Here is a 22309-nt window from a genome sequence, read left to right as displayed (position 1 = left end):
GAGCCAAATCATGAGCAAACTCCCATTCACAATTGCTACAAAGAGAATGAAATACCTAGGAGTACGACTAACAAGGGACATGAAGGACCTCTTCAAAGAGAACTACACACCACTGCTCAAGGAAATCAGAGAGGACACAAACAGATGGAAAAACATTCCATGCTCATGGTTAGGAAGAAGCAATATCATGAAAATGGCCATACTGCCCAAAGTAATTTATAGATTCAATGCTATCCCCATGAAGCTACCATTGACCTTCTTCACAGAACTGGAAAAAACAACCTTAAACTTCATATGAAACCAAAAATCAGCCTGCATAGCCAAGACAATCCTGAGCAAAAATAACAAAGCAGGAGGCATCACGCTACCTGACTTCAAACTATACTACACACTAATCAAAACAGCATGATACTGGTACCAAAACAGAGATATAGACCAATGGAACATAAGAGAGGCCTTGGAAGTAACGCTACAAACTTACAACCATCTGATCCTTGACAAACCTGACAAAAACAAAAAATGGGGAAAGGATTCCCCGTTCAATAAATGGTGTTGGGAAAACTGGCTAGTCATGTGCAGAAACCAGAAACTGGACCCCTTCCTTACACTTTATACAAAAATTAACTCCAGTGGGGTAAAGATTTAAATACAAGACCTAGCAACATAAAAACCCTATAAGAAAACCTGGGCAATACCATTCAGGACATAGGCATAGGCAAGGACTTCATGAGTAAAATACCAAAAGCAATGGCAACAAAAGCCAAAATAGATGAATGGGATCTAATTAAACTTAAGAGCTTCTGCACAGCAAAAGAAACGATCATTAGAGTGAGCAGGCAACCAACAGAATGGGGGGAAACTTTTGCAAGCTACCCATCTGACAAAGGACCGATATCCAGAATATACAGAGAACTATAACAAATATACAAGAAAAAACAAACAAGCTCATCAAAAAGTGGGCAAAGGATATGAACAGACACTTTTCAAAAGAAGACATTTACACAGCCAAAAACATGAAAAAATGTTCATCATCACTGGTCATTAGAGAAATGCAAATCAAAACCACAGGAAATGGTTAGAAAAATTTGTAGACAACAGATGCTGGAGAGGATGTAGAGAAATAGGAACACTTTTACACTGTTGGTAGAAGTGTAAATTAGTTCGACCATTGTAGAAGACAGTGTGGCGATTCCTCAAGGACCTAGAAATAGAAATTCCATTTGACCCAGCAATCCCATTACTGGGTATATACCCAAAGGAATGTAAATCTTCCTATCATAAAGACACATGCACATGTATGGTCATTGCAGCACTATTTACAATAGCAAAGATTTGGAACCAACCCAAATGCCCATCAATGATAGATTGGATAAAGAAAACGGGCACATATACACCATGGAATACTATGCAGCCATAAAAAAGGATGAGTTCATGTCCTTTGCAGGGACATGGATGAATTTGGAAACCATCATTCTCAGCAAACCGACACAAGAACAGAAAACCAAACACTGCATGTTCTCACTCATAAGTGGGTGTTAAACAATGAGAACACATGGACACAGGGAATGGAACATGACACACTGGGATCTGTTGGGGGGTGAGGGGCTAAAGGAGCAATAGCAGTGGGTTCGGAGATTGGGGAGGGATAACACTAGAAGAAATACCTAATGTAGGTAATAGGGGGATGAAAGCAGCAAACCACCATGGCATGTGTGTACCTATGTAAGAGTCCTGCAAAATCTGCACATGTACCCCGAAACTTAAAGTACATTTTTAAAAAGAATAAAATATAATCATGTAGACTGAAACCCACATAAGTATTAGTCCACACACATAAAAGTACACACAAGATCTAGTATAATTATATGACTCTACTATGAAATCAATGATTTTGAGTAACTTAAATCTGTCTAGAACACTAATAAGCAAGAGGACCAACTGCAGTCTACAAGGACACCAGTGATGTGGGAACTGCATGCAAATCGCTCACCTACAGTCTCAACTACAACCTCACCTTGGATGGTTGCAGCTGCTAGCAGCTGCTGTCTAAGGGCAACGTGCTAACGTGAGGCCCCTCCTTCCAAATTGTTTCCTGGTCTATTTCATCCTATATACCATTATAAAATAACCTCAAATTGTAATATTAGCGAGTCACTTTTCTGCTTAAGGTCTTTCACTCTCTATGCATATCTTATCAAATGCAATACTTTGAAATCCATTTAATGCTAGCTTTCTGGGTTTGTTTTATGTTTTACATTATTCAAGCTTTCAACCTTTTATGGTAAATGACCACAGAATCTCTCCCCAGTTGCATGAAGAATTTTTTCCTGAAAACCCAAAGCAAGCCTATTAGGTGTAAAAGAAAGCCATAAATGTACATGAAACCAGCCAGAAGGAAACTGGCTTACACTGCAGGCCATCCCTGAGCTCCAAACCCTGTGAGAGTACTACCTCATAGTCCTAAAGTAATCTACCCACCTAGCGGGGCAGATGGGGTAGGGAGTTCAGGGAATGCTTTAATGTTGTTGTAAACCAATACACATATGTGAATCCTCAGGGCAGGCCTCGCAGTATAAGAACTTTGGGGAAAGGCATCCTGCAGCTGAGAACCAGGTTCAACATTCTTCAGGCTGTAACTCAATCGGCCAGCCTGCAGAAACTCAGCAAATAATGGCTTTCTGGAGAAAGCCAGCAGAGAAGCCTTCCAGAGAGCCAGTGGTGTGCCCATCAAGAGAAAACAACTTGCAATAAAGGAGGTGGGGAAAATTACTCTTGTACGAGCTTTAAGAGTCTTCATGACAGATGAGGAGAACTGTGGCCAATTAAAGCAGCGCTACAGCTAAGAAAAACAACTGCCGGGGAGCGTGCCAGGCTGCTTCAGCCTCTCAGGCTGGAAGGTGACTGAAGTCCCAGACTCAGACTCAGGGGAAGGATTTGATTCCTGATTATCATCTCTCAAAACTATAAGGTGTTTGCAGAGGAGCGGGGAGACAGGATCCGACTAACAGGGAAAGCCACAATAACTGGAAGGTGGAGAAGACGGACCATGACAATGGAGTGCAGCTACCAGATACCAGCATCTTCATGAACGCTGCATGGAACTTCTTACTCCAAAAAAGTCTAAATTACAGAGAATGGTGGTTGCCTTTTCTTAAATTTTGCTTTTCTTCAGCTATAGTTACACAGAGAAATGGATATGCAGTAATTTTTCTTCTATCTGATACGTGTTTCTTCAATGCATCAGCCAAGGACCACAGTGCTCTCTCAGCCTGGATTCTATTCCAACGCCATCACCCGACGGGGACCCACCACTCTATCAGTTACAGGGCAAACCAGACCACATCCAAAGCAGTCAGTCCCAAGTCTTCCTCTGTTCTCAACTATTTTCAAGGATAGGTAAGAATGGTACAAACCACTGCGGGTTGTTCCCCATCCCCAACAACATCTAAGATCATCATTTTCACACATCTTTGGGACACAAATCATTTGGAGGTGTTTTCAAAGAGTTGTCTCTCTTGTTAGGGAGTCAGAGGGAGGTAAAAAGAGAAAAATTAAATACTCATATCTAAGAAGGAGGAAACAAACCTGTTCTCAACTTCAGACTGGCTCTATTTCTCTTTTCCTACAAGGAGAAATTTTTTGTTGTTGCAGGAGCGGCCACTCCTGTAATCTGCCTGGAGACGTCTCGGACCAGCTCCCTGCCTGCACATTTCCCCGCACCATGCCCTAACCCTGCAGCGTCAGGACTGGACAGTACACACAGCACATGCCATCATCCAGAACTATATACCTGCCTACTACTGAAGAGTGTGGGAAAATTAAAGTAAACAGTAAGTGAGGGGTATACAAACATTTAATTCTGCACTCAGTATGGGAAAAATCTTCTAAAATGTTAACATTAATCCCAAAATCATTTTCCAATGCAAAAGAAGCTGCAGGCTAAGAAATTAAAGACATTCATTTCATTGTACCGAACTGTCTGCAGTCATGGGAGAGGGAGAGACTGTCGAGCATGTGGGTGTCTGGACACTCTCTGCATCCTCAATATTGTCAAGTCTGTTCCCCTGGACGTAGATTTTCCTTTGCTTTTTTTTTTTTTCTTTCCAAACAGTTCCCCAATTCTTTCAAGACTTTTCTCCAGAAAGCAGAAAGCCATTCTAGAATTTCTAGTTTCCCTAGAGGGCCTTGCAAAAGGAATTAGTCACCTCAATTCCAATTGTTTCCCTCTGTTCAGAAAAATATGCTGAACTACATTGTTTGATTAAGTTGTCTGCAATGAGAATTCTTTTGGATAGGAAGTAGGAAGCACCTGGCAATCTGACCAGTTCAACCTAAAGTCCTCCATTCTATTTAAATATATAGTGTCCCTTTCATAATACCTCTAAAAGAAACCAAACGCCCACACCAACTGCAACCTAAAGCCAAATGCTAGGAACTGACAGGCCTGGGCTGCTGAGAGAAATACCAACATGGTTGGAGAGGGCACCTTGATGGCAAAGGCAAAAGTCCCTCACTTTGCTTTCAAAGAGACTGAGGTACAAGGAGCCTTAGGATGACATGAGCAGTTAGCTATGAAGGCTACAGAACACTCTATCTCTCCATGTTGCTCTCCACATTTTCAGTATTGCATCCATTATTCCTACTAGCCTGGTCTCCATGATCTTCATTTCTGCTTCCCTTGAGCCATGGCATCCATTTCCCAGGGCTGCCACAACTAAGTACCACAAACCAGGTGGCTTAAAACAACAGAAAATTACTCTCTCACAGCTCCTGGGGCTGGAAATATGAATTCAAGGTAGTAGGGCCATACTCCCTCTGAAATCTGTAGGGAGGATCTTTCCTAGCCTCTTCCTCACTTCTGGTGACTGGTTGCCAGTTCCTTAGTACACAGCTGCAGCTAACTTCCATCTCAGCTCCATCATTGCATGGTGATTTCCCCATATGTGTGAATCTCTTCCCTCTAGTTAGAAGGAAGAGATTAGAAATCAATCATTGCATGAAAGGCTCACCCTATGAACTCATCTTAATTAATCTGCCATGATTCTATTTCCAAATCAGGTCACACTCTAAGGTACTGGGCAGGGGGCTTTAGGACTCAACCCCTCAGGATTTTTTTTCAAGGGTACAATCTAATCCACAAAAGCTACACAATTAGCACAGTCACACCCAAGAATCTAGAGCATGAAATTTCTCTCTCGCTCAATTTCTGCCCCACTTTAATTCCACCAGTCTTGTTTTGAAAAAGTGTTTTGTTCTATAAGCCACTGGTGAATCACTCTAGAACGATATTTATCAGCTTGACCCACCTCTCCAATCACCCTGAACTTCATGAAGACTGACACTGTCCTAATCCCCTTGACCTCCTATTTTTCCTAATCCACAATCAACAACCTGTGTTCTCAACTCAATCTACAGAGCATCAAAGAAGAAAGATACTGACAATGTCAACTGGTCTCATCTTCATGCCACTAACCTGGAATGGGCCCGGGATATATCCTTCACCCAGGCCTCTCCCGACCATCCTTAACAATGACCACCTTAATTTCAGAGCACTGATTCGTTATTTCAAAATAATATATTCGAATATTTACTGTGTGCTAGCAGGCATTTAGCTTATCTTCAGGTGTCTACGGGATACAAGATTAATATAATCCCTAAACTCCAAGATTGAAGTATGTGAAAAATATGAACACATAAGCATGTAATGCTATCAGTCGTAAGTGTCATGGCCACCATACGAGCAGGAAGGATAACTACGCTTACCCTGAGGAAGACCTAACACCCAACGAAGTGAAATCACATTATCTGCCCCATAAGTTTATCCTTGGCCTTCTAACGCTACGCTGCTGCCTGGGTGATAAACATTCTATTGCAAAACCTCAAACACTGCTTCTGGTGGTTGTCTCTCAAACCCAGCCTCAATGTTTTCTCTGTGCTTACAACCAGGATGTCCTGTTAACATATTCTATCAGGATGTTCTAGTAGTAAAGATAATTTAGTAAAGTCCAAAGCAGAGTCTACCATCTTCATTCCAGTAATCATTTTCCACCATTCTCTCAACCACTCAAACCCAGAATCCTACTGTCTTTTTCAAGCCTTCCTTCTCCTTCATCCTATTGCCTACCTTCCGTTGCTTCCCTGGTTTCCAAGCGTAATTTTAAAATTCTAATTAGAAGCCTTTCTGGCTGTTGTCTCCCTAGTTTTTCCATGATCATATTCTTGATTCATGTTGTCATTAAGTCACAGTGATGACTGTGAAGACATCTTTACTGGGTTTTCTTTCTGCAAATCTCTGCTCCTGCAACCCAACTTATAAATAACTCACCTTTTGTAGCATATTACAGCTTACTGCATGCCTTCACATTCCTCTGCACAGCAGCCTCCAGTGATGAGGAGATTAATAATTATTCTCCTCATTTTTCTCCTCATTTTATGAGGAAGCCAACAGCCTTAAAGGTGAACTGACTTGCCCAAGGTCACAGAGCAAGTGAGTGGCACAGCTACAATTCAAACCCATGACTAGTTTCCCAGGTAGAGTTTCCCAGCTATCCTGCTGCCAAAGTTGTCTTTACAAACAGCAAGGATTTACCAGGTCTCTACTGCATAAAATGTGTGCCAGAAGGCAAGCTGCCACCCAGGAGCTGTCTTGCAGAGCCAGCTCCTCTGCTTGACTCCACCAGTCCTGCCCTCCTGCCTCAGAGGAACCCCATCCACAGGTGCGCTCTCAAGGCTGGAGGCAGCACTGGAGGCAGCACTTCATCAGTCCTCTGAAGTCCGAAGGGCTAGAGCTGCCCCAGCGGCATTTACCTTGGCATCTGGGGTCTAGAGAATTCAATCAACTCAGCAGCTCCCCAGTGGGGCCTTTTAATTCTATAAACTCAGCAATACTCCTGGCGACATCCTCCACCTGCTACCAGCCTGTCAATAAGTGCCTCTACCCTTCTCCCTGGCCTACTATCTACCTTCTTTTGTTGGTGAAATTACTGCCTGAGGCACAGAACTCTGTTTTCCCCCATACTCCACAACTACTAGTTTGGTGAGCCCAGCCTTCCCAGAAGCAACAAATGTTTAACAGAATCCATTAATCACCAAGTGCCTTGGCAGGTGCTAGGGACAGAGTTGAAGGCCAAGTTCTTGTCATCAAGAACCACCTGCACCTCTATTACTTATCCACTCTATCTTCTGGGACACCTGAGCTATCATGAGTCATGTTCTGTCCTCGTAAAGTTCTTAAATTCCTGCATTCTTTTCATCATTAAAATGTGACTTTCTATAACAAGTTCACCACAGTGCTCCTTCCAGAATCTGTGGACCACTAACTCTCATCATCAGTCCTCTGAAGTCCGAAGCCCACACCATCCACTAACACCCCTGCTCCCATCTGCTTTGCAATGAGTGAATCCACTCCTTCATCTTCTCTTTCTGAGGACAGAGGAGACTGAAATGTTTGAATTCAAACACAGACTGAAGACCATGAGAACATACTCCCCTACAGAAAACTATAACAGAGAATCCAGGCCACCTATCTCTCTTCTATTGTCCTCTATTCACCGTATGCTTCACCAAAACCAGGATCTTCTATACTCCTCAAATTGATCTTCATGTTCATACATTATCCCAGAGTTACTTGGACCACCTCCTGTCTGTCCAAGTGTCATGCCTTCTTCAGAAGGGAATTAAATGTCTACCGGCACCCACGTCTCACATGAGTTATACCAACATGGATTTTCTTGACTACCTTCTGCATTCTCCCTTCTAATAAATTCCATTCAATGAGATGGCAAAATTTGGGAAGGTTTATAGGCCAGGCTAAAGAGTTCACATTTAAAGTCTTAAAATAATTGAAAACCATATGCGTCTAGATCAGTGTTGTCCAACAAAACCTCCTGCAATGCTCGAAATGTTCTGGACTGTCCGTAGGTGGCCACTGAACACTTGAAATGTGGTGAGTTCAACTGAGGAGCTGAAACCTTGGTTTTATTTAACGTTAATTAATTTGAATTTAAATAGCCTCATGTGGCTAGCAGAGGCCATAGTGGGCAGCAGATGCCACAGTGAAAGAGTTTGAAAAAGGTGAGTCTGCTGCAGTAGGATGGAAGACGATGTGCTGGGTGTTTAGCCAGGGAACCCTGTCCCAGGCAATGATCTGGGCCAGAGATTTCCCTTCCTCTAGAAAGAAAAAGAAAAATTCCTCTTCCCTAACACGAAGGCACTAGGAAAAGAAAAACAAAAAAAGGAGTTGGAAGTTTCCTAAATCCCTTCAAAAGAACAAGACTACAAAACATAAGACACCTCTTTGTTTAGGAGTCTTAACTTGTCAAATTGAGAGTTGCCTATCGAATAACTCTATCAAGAGATTTTAATTGACTACTAATATATTTATATTTTCATCAAGTCAAACACAATTTCCAGAAGGAATATATAAAAATTTTAAAAATCACTTGATATGTTGTCTGTCTTTTCCTTTCCACGTGGCAAACTTCAACTTTTTTTTTATTTTGGCGCAGGGAAAATAAGAACTTTCTGGTGAGACAAAGCTGGTTAAGCTGGGTGGGGAGCGTGAGGTACTCACATGCAATACAGTGCGTGGCCAGGACAATGACGGCAATGTCCTGAGGCAGAGTTCAGTGTGCTCTCAGAACTCAATCAGATGTCACGCTTCTGCAGAGCCCTGAGAGGACTTGGTTATTTCCCTGCCATCCTCCACCCCTCAGGAGGTCTTCACCTTTCCAGGACAACTCAAGCCAGGGGAAGAGCTACTGAGATATCCTGTACTGAGGATAACAAATGTGGAAATATCTAAGCTAGATAAGGGAAAAAAGAATCTAGCTTGTTCTTCCCCCAAATGCCTGTGAATATTAAAATTATTTTAAAGACATCTATGCTTATGATGTCAAGTCAGAAACATATTCTCTAATTTGAAATTCTAATTTTCTGATCTAGACTACCAATCAGATTATTTGCAGGTAACCATTGCCTACCTATCAGAATACTTATCCTTCAAGGTGCTACTGATTCTTAAAATATACATATATAATTTGTTTTTCTTTTACTGAGATACAATATTCTACACACTTATGGGTTACATGTCAGTATTTTATACATGCATGGAATATGTAATGATCAAGTCAGAATATTTGAGGTCTCCATCACTTTGAATATTTTTCATTTCTATTAGTATATGATAATACAAATATATATAATTAATTATGTTAATTTGATTTCTATAACATGAATCAAAGGGGAAAATGACTAATTGTGGCATTTCCATTTAAATTTCTTTTTTTCACATGTAAAGCCCTCTATCCAAGTGTGCCTGTTAAAGGTGAGCTTGTCCAGCCCATGAACACCAGCACAGCCCAGAAGAATATTTTCAATACTCTTCCAAACATGTTCACTCTCTGAAATACACCAATCACAACAAAACTGAAGCCCAAATCTTCCAGAACATGTTTATATGATATTCCTTTCTTGCTACTTAGAATGTAATGATTTCACATTCTATTAAAAGAACAGAAGATATTCACAAAAAATGTTATCACTTTTCCCAAAATATTAAAATAAAAAGCTATTTGACAAAACTTATGACTTAAATATATTTGCAAGTGTCTGAAAACAACTGAGTTATTTCCCAAGGTACACCTCCACATCAGGCCTGATTTGATTCTGTCTGTCCTGTTCTACAAATCCTCTATTCACTAGGCTTGACTTCAACAGCATAAATATGTAAACACAGGATGCCCTCTGGAAAGGAAGAATGCTAGACATTTTTAAGCACTTAAAGATTGACAACTGCTGAGAAGTGGCCCCCAGAGAAATTCAACATGGCTTCCTCCACCTGGCATTACGGGTCATGCGATGCAAATCCAAAGAACAAAGCTGACCCTATAGAGGTAACATTACCGCCATTCCAAAAATTCTGCCCTAATAGGGCCCCAAGGCTCCACCCTGTCTGCTTCATATGCTCACCTTTACAAAAGGCAAACAATCTAGCTGTACACTCAGGCAAGCAACTGAATTTTAGGGACAAAGAGAAAAAGAAAAACAGATGACTCCCATTTGGTTCCAGAATGCGCTCATGAAAACAGACAACAGCAAGAATTAAAGGGTCCTTCTAGACTTACGTCCATTTGGTGACTGAAATTTGCTTTAAAACTACTCAGCAGCATGACCAGCAAATCTGATATGTTCAAAAGCTCAAAATTATCTTTTGGAGGTGAGTGAGAGATAATTTGGACTTGGCTTAATCCCATAAGCAAATTCTTACTTCAATACCACTCCCATTCTGTCCTACTTACTATTGTGGTCATTCTAATTTCAAAAAACTATTCAGGTTTTGCTCTCCTGATAGTCACTACATGGGAGAAAATGCACTGTTGAGGACCTAGGGTGGGGAGAATGCACCAGGGAACACTCTTTCCCTCAATGTTTCTATTGCGTTTAGCTCTCCAAGTCTGATGGGAATCTTATGTTCTTTAGAGAAAAAAGGAATTTGACACTCCAGTCTGTTGCAGGCATTGCAAAGTGTTAAATACACCACTTCCCTGCAGCCCTTGCTGTGAATCCATTCTAATCCTCTCTTGCTGAAAAGGACGGGCCAAGAAGCATCAGAGACATAAAAGCCAGCTTGTCTCAGCCAGTTCCAGAGACCTAATGATCTGGTTTGGGGGCCTAAAGCTAACTAGAATGGAAATGACATATTATTTAAGGATGCATAATTTATTAAAAGGGCCAGACACGATGGCTGGCGCCTATAATCCCAGCACTTTGGGAGGCCAAGGTGGGCAGATCATGAGGTCAGGAGTTCCAGACCAGCCTGGCCAAGATGGTAAAATGCTGTCTCTACTAAAAACACAAAAATTAGCCAGAGACAGTGGCAAGAGCCTGTAATCCCAGCTACTCAGGAGGCTGAGGCAGGAGAATCGCTTGAACCAGGGCAGCAGAGGTTGCAGTGAGCCAAGATCGAGCCAGTACACTCCAGCCTGGGTGACAAAGTGAGACTCCGTCTCAAAAATAAAAATAAAATAAAACAAAAGGCTTATTTTACACACTCATTCTCATACATGGTTAAAGGAAAAAAAAAAGCAGCTAAGAGAGCCAAAGGTCCTTATAGAACAGATTTAGTTTTCAAGGGGCATACATCTGGATTCTCACAGGAATTGTGGGAAGACACCGTGCCCAGGATGAATTTGTTCACACTTGCCTAAATAGGGACAGAGGTTGGGTGGCTTCTCTAATTGTAGAAATGTTACTTTGGGACACGCAACCTTGAACGGTTGGCTTTTAACTGAAGACACTAACACCAAAACGTTCCCTAGACCTTCCCTAAGTCTCCGTTTATGACAGGATGTGGCCATGGGGGAACCAAAGCCAGGTAGGATTCCATGACTGCAGTCACACTGCCGAGTTTCCTCTGCTGAACCACAAAAAATAGCTTGTTGAAAACATTAGCTTAATGATGACAAAGCGGCATATGGACTATGTAATTTTCACCAAATATTTGGTACCATCTTTCACTTTTTCCCCTAAAATTGTTTCTTTTTCCCCTCCCTTCCCAGTGCAGAGCCAAGTGTAACTAGGACCACACAGGCAAATAAAATTATAAATAGATCTTCTGAATTACTGAATTCTTTTTATAAGTTACTTCAGTGGTTGGCTTTCTTTTCATTGCTGTGAATCATTCTTTATCAGCCTAAACCATTTTTCCTACTCACCAATAGCTGTTTGGGTGGGATATATGGAAGACTATGATCAGATCTGAGGTAGGAAAAAGCAAGCTTAGTAGAGGAACAAGTCAGGGTAGACAGGGAGCAATAATTACCAGCTTATAAAACATCATGAAATTAAGGTAACTTCACCAGTAGGGCTGTATGATTTTCAGTACCACATTTGTTCAAATATTTTTGACTTCTATTCCTACAATTACATTGATATCATACATGATAGGAGGAGAGGAATGAGACTCAATTTCCCGTGCGGTATACAGAAGTCAGAGTCACTGCTTAGTAGCTATCTCGACTGAACTCATTTGTCACATTGTGGGTAATCTTGTTGTATCCTATCCAAAATCTCTCTGGCATTACACAAGTATCACCAAATAGAATTCCATGTTCATTTACAGAAGATCATCAGTATTTGCTGTTATAATGCCTGCAGAACTCTGCTAATAGTACAATCTGAAAATCACAGGAACAGTGAGAGGCGGAGAAAGCATTCTGTCCCTCCTCTCCTTGCTTTGTCCATCCTGGCAGGAAAGAGGCAGGGTTGAATGGAGAGTCAGTGCTAGTTTGGGAGTCCTGTGATTTTTAATCTAATATACTATTCATGTTTTGTTCTGAAGAATCTGGAGAGATTATTTCAAGAGAATGCTGACCCTAAAAACTACAAGCTGACCAAAGGTTCTTTTCTCTATCCTGCTCCCTCCCTCTTTTCCACCGATGCCATATATTATTCATGTCTCCCAAAGTCTCCAAACCACCGAAGCCTGCCCACTCCCACTCTGTAATTGCCTTCTTCTTCCTCTGTGACCCAGTCTCTTCCGGTCTTAAATAAGCATGTTCACAGCCTTAAAATGTTTTAATAGCTATCATATGCAAGGGAAATTAGATTGACTATATTAGCTCAAAAGGCAGAACTGCGACCTACTGGTACAGATTTTGATCCTACCCTGGGGTCAGATTCATCTTTACTCTCAGAGGAATAAAGCCAGTGCCTGGCAACCGGCAGAGGCAGCTTCAGAAATGCTGACAGAGTCAATTTAGAGAATGAAGAAAATAAATGGCAGCCAGAATGAGAAGTTTGAACATGAGAAAAATGGAATGTCTTAAAAAAAAAAAAAGAACAAAGGTGGTACACTTTTGAAAAACCAATTCCTTAGAATTTTGACTTGAACTCTCCTTGCCAAATGTGCTAGAAAATAATATCTTCCTGCCTCCATTCTCACCCCAAAGAGAAATGGAAAGACTCTGCCAGCATGACAATACACCATAGTGATGTGAGAGGCACCAGCACTTTGGAGAAAAGCTAATGATGCCACAGTCTGAAAAAAACAAAAGATACCTTCTCTATGGTGTCTTATAATGATAGGTTGAAAGGGAGTCAGAATATCCTTGGGCATCTTTCATTGCTTCTCTGTGAAAAAAAAAACTGGAATCTTCAAATAACACAAAAGCATATATAGAGGTAGCCCCCTCCCCCACAAAAAACATATGAGAGGCAGGTGGGCAGGCAGGCAGGCAGGTGGACACTAACTTCAAGTTAATGCCCATCCGATGTGGACTCTGTGACCTACAATGCTCCCCACTGGGCAAAATAGTATGCTGCTCCACTATACCTGTCCAGGGGCTGCAGGCACAGTTGAAGCAAGACACTTAACAGAACCACCAACAGGAAGTAAACACACTTTTTATCCATGAATTGATGAGGAACCAGCACCATGATTTCACACATAGGTCAAGCCAGCAGTGTTAGTGACCCAGTGTGAGTTGGACAACAATCAAGTTGTGACTGTCTAGGTAAAGCCTTTAGACTAAACAATGCAAATGAACACACAGCTGGACTGCAACTAAATTTACAAGTTTCTAATTAAGGCATTGGGAGGAACATCCCCTAAGACATAAAGTGTTTTTCTCCCAGGTAGTCAAATAAGAGACCTGTCAGGCTCTGCAAACTCATTTAAGTTTTAAATCACATTTGTGTTAGCTATATAGGTGTGCCAGCCAAAAGGTGGTAAACCATTCTTCTGAAAATGGGAAACCACTTCCACCTTATATAGCTAAACTTAAATAATCATCTATTTAGCAAATATTAGTTAACATTTAAGACAGCAGGGCATTGTGCCAGCAAATTCAAAGAGGGAACCTACAGCAAGATGGAAAGGAATGAGAACAACTCACCACAGCCTCCATCCAGCTCCCAGGGTCCAACACTAGGGTAAGAGGCTACAGAATGCCTGATTCAATAACCCCAGGCAGAAAAGACTGCCTGAATAACAGCATGATTCATTGAAAATACTCATACTTAGATTTCTATGCAGTGGGACTATCTTCCTTCAGGAGGAATTACCAAATGACATCACACAAAATGGTGGTATAGGACACTCAAACAAGTGGTCCCTGAATGAAAATAATGAGTAATCTAACAAATACTGACACAATCAGCTTTCTCTGAACTCTAGGAGTTAATTAAAAACCTATGATAATAAGGAGTGTGCTGAATGAAGAAAAAGGTAGCTGGATTTGAGTAAGAAAGCACTGGAGTCTTTTCTCTCACTTGTCCACCACACTGTATCTCCAGCACCATGGGGCAGCCATGGGGATGGGGGCCTACCCTCCTCTTGTGTCTTGTTGGTGTCAGGGAGCTAGTAAACTGTATTTTTAAAATACTGCAGGTATGGATTTTGACCTGCCTGGTGGTTCCCTGAGGGGCTGCACAGAGGCTGCTATTTGTTTCATTCCTGCCCCCTTGTGCTGCAGTTGCATTTTAGGTAGCAGTGGCATTTGTTGAAAATTTAAAGACACACACCACCTATGGCTGGGACAATGGGATGGGCAAGCAGCAGACAGACCAAAAAGCCGCAAAGGTGGAGGCTAAGAAGGAAGTTTCTAGAGGGAATAAAAACTGGTAGGGGACAGACCCAAAAGCAGGGAAGGCAGAGCCTAAGAAGTTTCTAGAGGGAATAAAAAAATGTCTATACTGTGGAAACTAAAGTGAAAAACACATGCCCAGGATGCCGCATGCTCAGAGAAGACATGAGAGGACCACAGGTTTGCCCCACTGGTGGATCTGTGGGTTCTTTACAGCAGAAGGTGAAGGCTAAGGCAGAGTCATAGGTGATCTGGTTTAACATTGAGGGCTTAGGTAAGAACTAAGCTGAAAAGACTAGAAGAAAGTTTGGTGTTTTGTTTTGTTTTGTTTTTGGCTTCAGACATTTGAGGAAATTCTCTGTGAGGTCACTGTCTGACTGGTGAGATAACAAAATGGAGACTTCAGTAATAAGCAGGCAGAAGAAAGTCTCAGCAAATGCTGATATACTCCTATGTGTATTTTATATACTGTTAAATTATACTGAGGAGTAGGAAGAAAAAGAAGCAGAGCCTTAAGAACTTGTGGTATACTAGCAAGCATACCAACATATGCAAATGGGAGTTCCAAAAGAACAAGCAGAGAGATAAAAAGGCAGAAAATATATCTGAATAAATTATAATCCAAAATGCCCAAATATGATGAAAGACATAAATCTACATATCCACAAAACTCAAGAAACTCCAAGTAGGATAAACTCAGAGAGATCTATGTTGAGATATATTATATTCAAACTATCAAAAATTAATAACCAAGAGAGAATCTTGAAAATAGCAAGAAAGAAGCAACTTATTATATACAAGAAATCCTTAATAAGATCAACTGCCAATTTCTCATCAGAAACCATGGAGGCCAGAGCACATGGGGTAAAATATTTAAAGAGCTGAAAGAAAAAAAAAAAAAACTCAACCAAAAATCCTATGCTTGGCAAAATTACTAAAATTAAGGAGAAATGAAGACATTCCCAGTTATACAGTGGCTGAGGGAGTTTATCACTAGACCTGCCCTATGAGACATGCTAAAGAGAAATGCTTCAGGCTGAAATGAAAGGACATTTCACAGGAACTCAAAGCTATATGAAGAAATAACAATCACAGCTAAAGGTAACCATAGGTAAACATAAAATTCATTATTACTGTATTTTTGGATTGTACTTTTCCCAGGTGATTGAAAAGACTCATGCATAAAACAATAACTATAAATCTATGTTAATATATAAAGATAAAATTAGTGAAAATAACATAAAGGGGGAACACAGCTATACAGTAGCAGGGTTCTTCGATGCTGCTGAAGCTACACTGGCCCCATTTCAAACTAGAATGTTATAAACTTACAATGTTAATTGTAATCCACATCAGTAAGAAAATAACTAAAAAGCATACAGAAAAAGCAGTGAGAAAGGAATCAAAAAGGTACACTAGAAAAAAATCAAACACAAAAGATGGCAATATTAGATGTTAAGTGAAAGCAGCCAGGCATAAGGGGTTACATATTAGTCCATAATGCCTAAGTCCATTGTCTTAATCCATTTTGTGTTGCTATTAAAGAATATCTAAGACTGGGTAATTTACAAAGAAAAGAGGTTTATTTAGATGACAGTTCTGCAGACTGAGGAGTTCAAGGACGTGTCCCTGGCATCTGGCAAGGGCTTTCATGTTGCATCACAACATGAGATGGAGAGAGGGAGAGAATGTCAAAGTGGAAACAGGTATGTGCAAAAAGAGGAAAACACAAAGGGTGTGTTAAGGGAGTTAACAACTGACTCTCTTGAGAACTAATCCTTTCTCGTGAAAATTAATCCATTCTCCTGAAAATGAGGACTCACTCACTACTGGGAGAACAATACATGAAGACATTCATGAAGGATCAATTCTTGTAATCCAAACACCTTCCACTAGGCCCCACTTCCCAATGTTGCCATACTGGGGATCAAATTTCAACATGAGTTTTAGTGGAGGCAAACAAACCATATCTAAACCATAGCATATACTGTATGCTTCCATTTACATGAAATAATCAGAGTGGGTAAATCCATCGAGACAGAAAGCAGACTGGTGATTTTGAGGGAAAAGAGTTGAGTTACCATTTAATGGATAAAGGGTTTTAATTTTGGGGTAATGAAAATGTTTTGGAAGTGGTTGTAAAACATTAGGAATGTACTAAATATGCTGAATTATTCACTTTAAAGTAGCTAGTTTTATGTTACATAATTTTTACCTCAATAACAAAAAGTAAGCTGGGGAAAAAACAGTGATGACTTCTAATTTTCTTGTCCTTCTGCTTATGATAAAAAGAAAACAACCACACTTATTTCTTGTAAGAAAATACTGAATAAAAGTAGTTTTTCCAAAGCGATAAAGTAGTTTTTCTAAAGCGATAAAGTAGTTTTGGCTATCTCTCTACTTCCCTCTACTGAGAAAACCTTAATTCAGTTGCAAATCCATTTTGAAGTTTTATTCCCTTGACCTAGTCTCCCTGAAAGCAAAGTTAAATGTATATACATTTGTTGTAATGCCTTTCAGTGTTGTCAAAAGACTCAAGAGTTTAACGCATGTAGCAAAAAAATGAAAAACACCAAAAATATCCACATTTAGTCCCCACAACATCAAATGATAATTGTCAAAATTAACTCCGATATTTGGGATAGCAAAGCTTAGCTTGGAATCATTAATTTAAAAACTAATATTCTGGCCAGGTGCGGTGGCTCATGCCTATAATCCCAGCACTTTGGGAAGCCGAGGCAGGCAGATCACCTGAGTTTGGGAGTTCAAGTCAAGCCTGGCCAACATGGTGAGACCCTGTCTCTACTAAAAATACAAAAATTAGCTGGGCATGGTGGCACACGCCTATAACGCCAGCTACTCCAGAGGCTGAGGCAGAAGAACTGCTTAAACCTGGGAGGCAGAGGTTACAGTGAGCTGAGATTATGCCACTGCACTCCAGACTGCATGACAGAGCAAGACTCTGTCTTGGAAAAATAAATAAACAAAAAAATAAAAACTAATATTCTGGCTGGGCACAATAGCTCACACCTGTAATCTCAGCACTTTGGGAGGCCGAGGTGGGTGGATCACCTGAGGTCAGGACCAGCCTGGCCAACATGGTAAAACCTTGTATCTACTTAAAAAAAAAATGAAAACAAAGAAAATGTATATATATATATATATACATATATATGTGTGTATATATATACATACATATATATATGTATATATACACACACACACAATATTTCATTTTAAGTGTATATATGCAGTATTTCATTTTGTTTTAAATATATATATATATATATACACACACACACACACAAAAAAAAAAATTAACCGGGCATGGTGGCAGGTGCTTATAATCCCAGCTACTTTGGAGGCTGAGGCAGGAGAATTGTTTGAACTGAGAGACAGAGGTTGTAGTGAGCCAAGATTGTGCCACTGCATTCCAGCCTGGGTGACAGAGCAAGACTCAGTCTCAAAATAAATAATAGAAATAAATAAATGATGAATAAATAAAACCCAATACTCTTAAGATTCAACGATTAAAATGAGAAACACCTTCCCAGGGAGTATAAATACCTACATTATACAACAATAATATTCAAATACATGAAAGTAAACCAGTCTTGTCCTGGGTAAACATTTTATAAATTTGGCCTACAATCCCTTGATGTTCTTTTCATTGACCAACAGAAACTAAAAAACAGAAACAGCATTCTTAATGTTAAAACCAAGCTCTGAGACAGGAGTAGTGGTGTATACCAATAGTCCCAGCTATCCAGGAGGCTGAGGAAGGAGGATTCCTTGAGCCCGGGAGTTCAAGTCCAGTCTGGACAACTTAGTAAGACCCCCATCTCTAAAATAATGATAATAATAATAATAATAAGCTCTGAATTAGAGAACCTATCCAATATGCTTATTGTATGCATTCATGGTTTCTGGAATTTGGGACAGAGGTACAGACTTATTTGGATGAGGCTCTTACCTAGTAACAGGCACACCTGTCCGAACACACATTTAGTACTCTTCCACACAAGCCCCATATCCTTGGCCACATTTCACACATGTTGCTAAGTGGACCAGAAAGAAAGTCATGCACCAGGGTTGAAAGAATGTCCCTACCATCTCTGCACCTGAGGAACAAAATCATCCAAGTTCTGATCTACATGTTCTTTTTTAATGTTCATTTTTAGAGATAGGATCTCCCTGTGTTGCCCAGGCCGACTTAAACTCCAGGGATCAAGCACTCCTCTCTCCCAAGTAGCTGTGACTACAGGTGTGTGCCACCATGCCCACCTTTAACCTATGTATTCTAAAATACCACTCAAAAAAGTTGAGTAATCTGTTTTGACTTTGAGACAGGTTGATATAATCCTATCAACTGGTTATCAACCTGAATGCCGATGCTTACCAGGAAATAGTTTGACTGCCCTGTGAAGGAAAATGCTGCATTCGCTGCTGCACCACACTGTGCACGGGACCTCTGCCTACCAGGGACTCTGCTGGCTACGGCCTTCGTTGCTTCTGCTGCCTTGTGCATCGGGGTTCTGGAAGGATTCACAGCCACACTGCTGTCTCAAAGGCTTTTTTACCTCTGACACCATAGAAAATTATTTTCTTAATTCTATAACATTCTGGACCCAAGTATAGATCTTCTTGACTATTTGCAATATTTCATTTTGTGTTAAGTGTCAATCTTTTAGTTAAAGCTCTCTCACATTCAAGAAAATCAGTTATGTCCCATGTTATCATGAGGAAAAAGGTATACAGTCACTACATTCACAGCAGAAAATGAAAACCAAGTCTCAGGATGCAAGGTACCAATTGGGATGTGGACAAATCTTTCACATCTCTTGGATGGTATCTCTGCTTCTCTGTGGAGATGTTTCTATCAGCAGACCTACAGACAGGCACCTCCTGACAGTAACAGTCACAGCCATAGTCCCATAGCTGGGGGGGTGGGGGGTGACGGGAAGGGAGAGGCAGGATCATGTGACCCACTGCCCACTCCAGAAGAGGCATGGGTGAGGAAGGAAATGATGAAATCAAATATTGCTACATTTTTCTAATTTCATATTCTCTCTTACACCCTAATGAATATGTAAGACCATTTACAGGTAACTCATTTTCTCATAAGCAAAGATATTTCTTGTAAAGTAGGTAAAGACCTTTACTTAGAAGAAAGTAAATTACCATTGCAATTATTCATCTTCTAATTTCTTCAGTTTTTGTTTTCGTGAGACAGGGTCTGGCTCTGTTGCCCTCCCAGACTCAGGCCATCGTCCCACCTCAGCCTCCTAAGGAGCTGGGATTATAGGTGCCTGCCACCACACGAGCCCAGTTGTTGTATTTTTTGTAGAGATGGGGTTTTGTCATGTTGCCCAGGCTGGTCTCAAACTCCTGAGCTCAAGCAATCCACCTACCCAAGGCCTCCCAAAGTGATGGGATTACAAACGTGAGCCACCATGCCTGGTCCTTCTCTAATTTCTATCATTTCTAATTAAACTTCAGAATATTTTTCCCTCATTCTGCCACAGTAACTCTTAAAAGTTACAGCTTTGACAATGGTTTTAAATCACTTGTGGTTAATAAAGATTCCGATTGAGGAGACCTCCACAAATATCCTTCTTCTCACCAAATGGCTAGAATAGAGGCAAAACTCAAAGCAGTCTTGTATCTTGTGGGATACAATAAAGTTCTATAGCCAGATAGTAATCGGGTCAAAGATTGCTTCATCTCTGTATCACCCAAATAACAGGCCTAGAACAAAAAGAATTCTAGTTCAGAAAAAGTAGCTGGTCTGTAATCCTAGAAGCAGATAATTTGGGATGCAACTCTACAGACAATGGGATAAAAGCCAGTAGCCCAGTGACACATAAAAGATGCACCTCAGTGACACATAAAAGATGATGGATGATGAGGCCATGTGAATGTTACATCAGGTAACAAGGTTAAATTGAGACTTTTCTACACTAGTTAATTTTAACTGCAAAGCCGACTTGAAGAATACCTCTCCCATCTGCAAACTCATAAACGAGATTTGCCCAGCAAAAGAAGAAAAAGTTCAATTCAAACTTCAGGGAAACAGCGAACTTGAAATAACTTATAAGAAAGAAAGTTACATTAATACTGATGTTAAATTCACTCCTGCATTGAATTCACTTTTAGAAGGGTTAGGCTGAATTTTACTAAACCTGTGCATTCAAGTGCTGCATTGGCTTTGGAATTATACAAAAACTGTCTTTGAATCCTGGCTCTGCCATGTTCCACGTATGTGATCTTGGCCAATATAGTTATCTTCTCTGAGCCTTAATGTCCTCAAATCTGCCTGGCAGAGCCTCTACATTGCATTTCAGATGTCTGTGCAGGTGCCCTGAGATGATCGCCTAGTGGCACTCACACAATGCACAGGGCAGGACAGCCATCAGATACCCATCTCCTGCTCCCTTCCTGCTATTTTAATTCTAGATGAACCCTTTTCCTTTGCATTCGAGCTGATGCCACCCATCCATTTACTGACAAGGTGCAAAGGATGCTGCATGGAAATATGACAGTTTACCCAAAGACAGCTTTAGCACAGACTCAGGCTTCCTTAAGCCTTTCAGGTGCTCAGATCCACTGCCTAATAGTGTTTCAAGGACCATCTGCAGCCTAAAGACAATTCCACATAAGTATCCGGAAGAGTAACGTTTATTTGTTGCCAACGGCTCATTTCTCGCCCCAGATTAGATTACTCGCTAATTCGTTTTAGGTCTGGTGATTATGAATTTATGTTTCCCTGAATAATTGTTTCAGTCTGCAGTGGCTCACTGTTCATTTCCAGAAAGGTTTTCGACACTCGTAAGATGATTTCAAGAATATTATTTTATATCAAGTAATCCAAATATCAAAAGACCCCTTCCCTGTTTGATAAAATTAAGAAAAAAAATATTCACTAGGTAAAGTTAGAACATCAAAGTTAATCAGAAAACCAGAATCCCATATGGAATCAATCCAAAGTTAGGCCTAAATAAATCACATGCTAAGCCTATAAATTCTTTTGTTTTTTAAATTTCATTTTAGGTTTGGGGGTACATGTGAAGAACATGCAAGATAGTTGCATAGGTACACACGTGGCAGTGTGATTTGCTGCCTTCCTCCCCTTCACCTATATCTGGCATTTCTCCCCATGCTATCTCTCCCCAACTCCCCACCCCCTGCTGTCCCTCTTTTTTTTCTTAAAATCGGGGAAACTATCAGTGGCACTGATTAAACATCACCAAGAATGTAGCCCCCAAAACAACTGGGATGTGAGCTCCCTTTGTATGCTGGTTAACCTCTGCACTCTTATCACAGCAAGTAATGAGAGTAAATGTGTTTAACAGCGATTACAACATGCTATGTACTCTTCTTGAAATCTGCATATATTAACTCACTTTAATCCTCACAATAATGCTATGAAGTGGACGTTATTACTAACACCATTTCACAGATGGAAGGCCTGGGAAGAGACCTCTTAGGTAATATACTCCTGGTCAGAGAGCTAGAAAGGACTAGAACAAGGATTCAAATCTAGGCAATCAGACTTCAGAATTCTTGAGTTAATCACTACCTTATGCTGCCTCTAGTGTCCTGAGAATGAGAAACTCAGTGCCTAAGATCCTCATTGTTCTTACCACCATCTCCAAATGAATGATTTCATGTGTATAAATCACAGCTTCCCATGATCACTTAAATTAGCATCTCATCCTTTCTTC

General features: G+C 40.6%; 1 protein-coding gene and 1 non-coding gene across 9 annotated transcripts in view; both read right to left on the bottom strand.

Annotated features, from left to right (window-relative positions):
• Window positions 1-22309, bottom strand: part of ATP8A2 (ATPase phospholipid transporting 8A2) — a 660345-nt gene that overhangs the window by 360251 nt on the left and 277785 nt on the right. The gene's annotated exons all lie outside the window — the stretch shown is intronic.
• Window positions 22194-22274, bottom strand: LOC118154307 (small nucleolar RNA SNORD25). The gene has a single exon (XR_004744178.1). It is a non-coding gene; the product is annotated as a small nucleolar RNA SNORD25 (small nucleolar RNA).

Source organism: Callithrix jacchus, chromosome 5 (assembly GCF_049354715.1).
Source record: "Callithrix jacchus isolate 240 chromosome 5, calJac240_pri, whole genome shotgun sequence".
Lineage (NCBI taxonomy): Eukaryota > Metazoa > Chordata > Mammalia > Primates > Cebidae > Callithrix > Callithrix jacchus.
The sequence above is the reverse complement of the archived record's forward strand: the minus strand, read 5'-3'. Positions and strand labels throughout refer to the sequence as shown.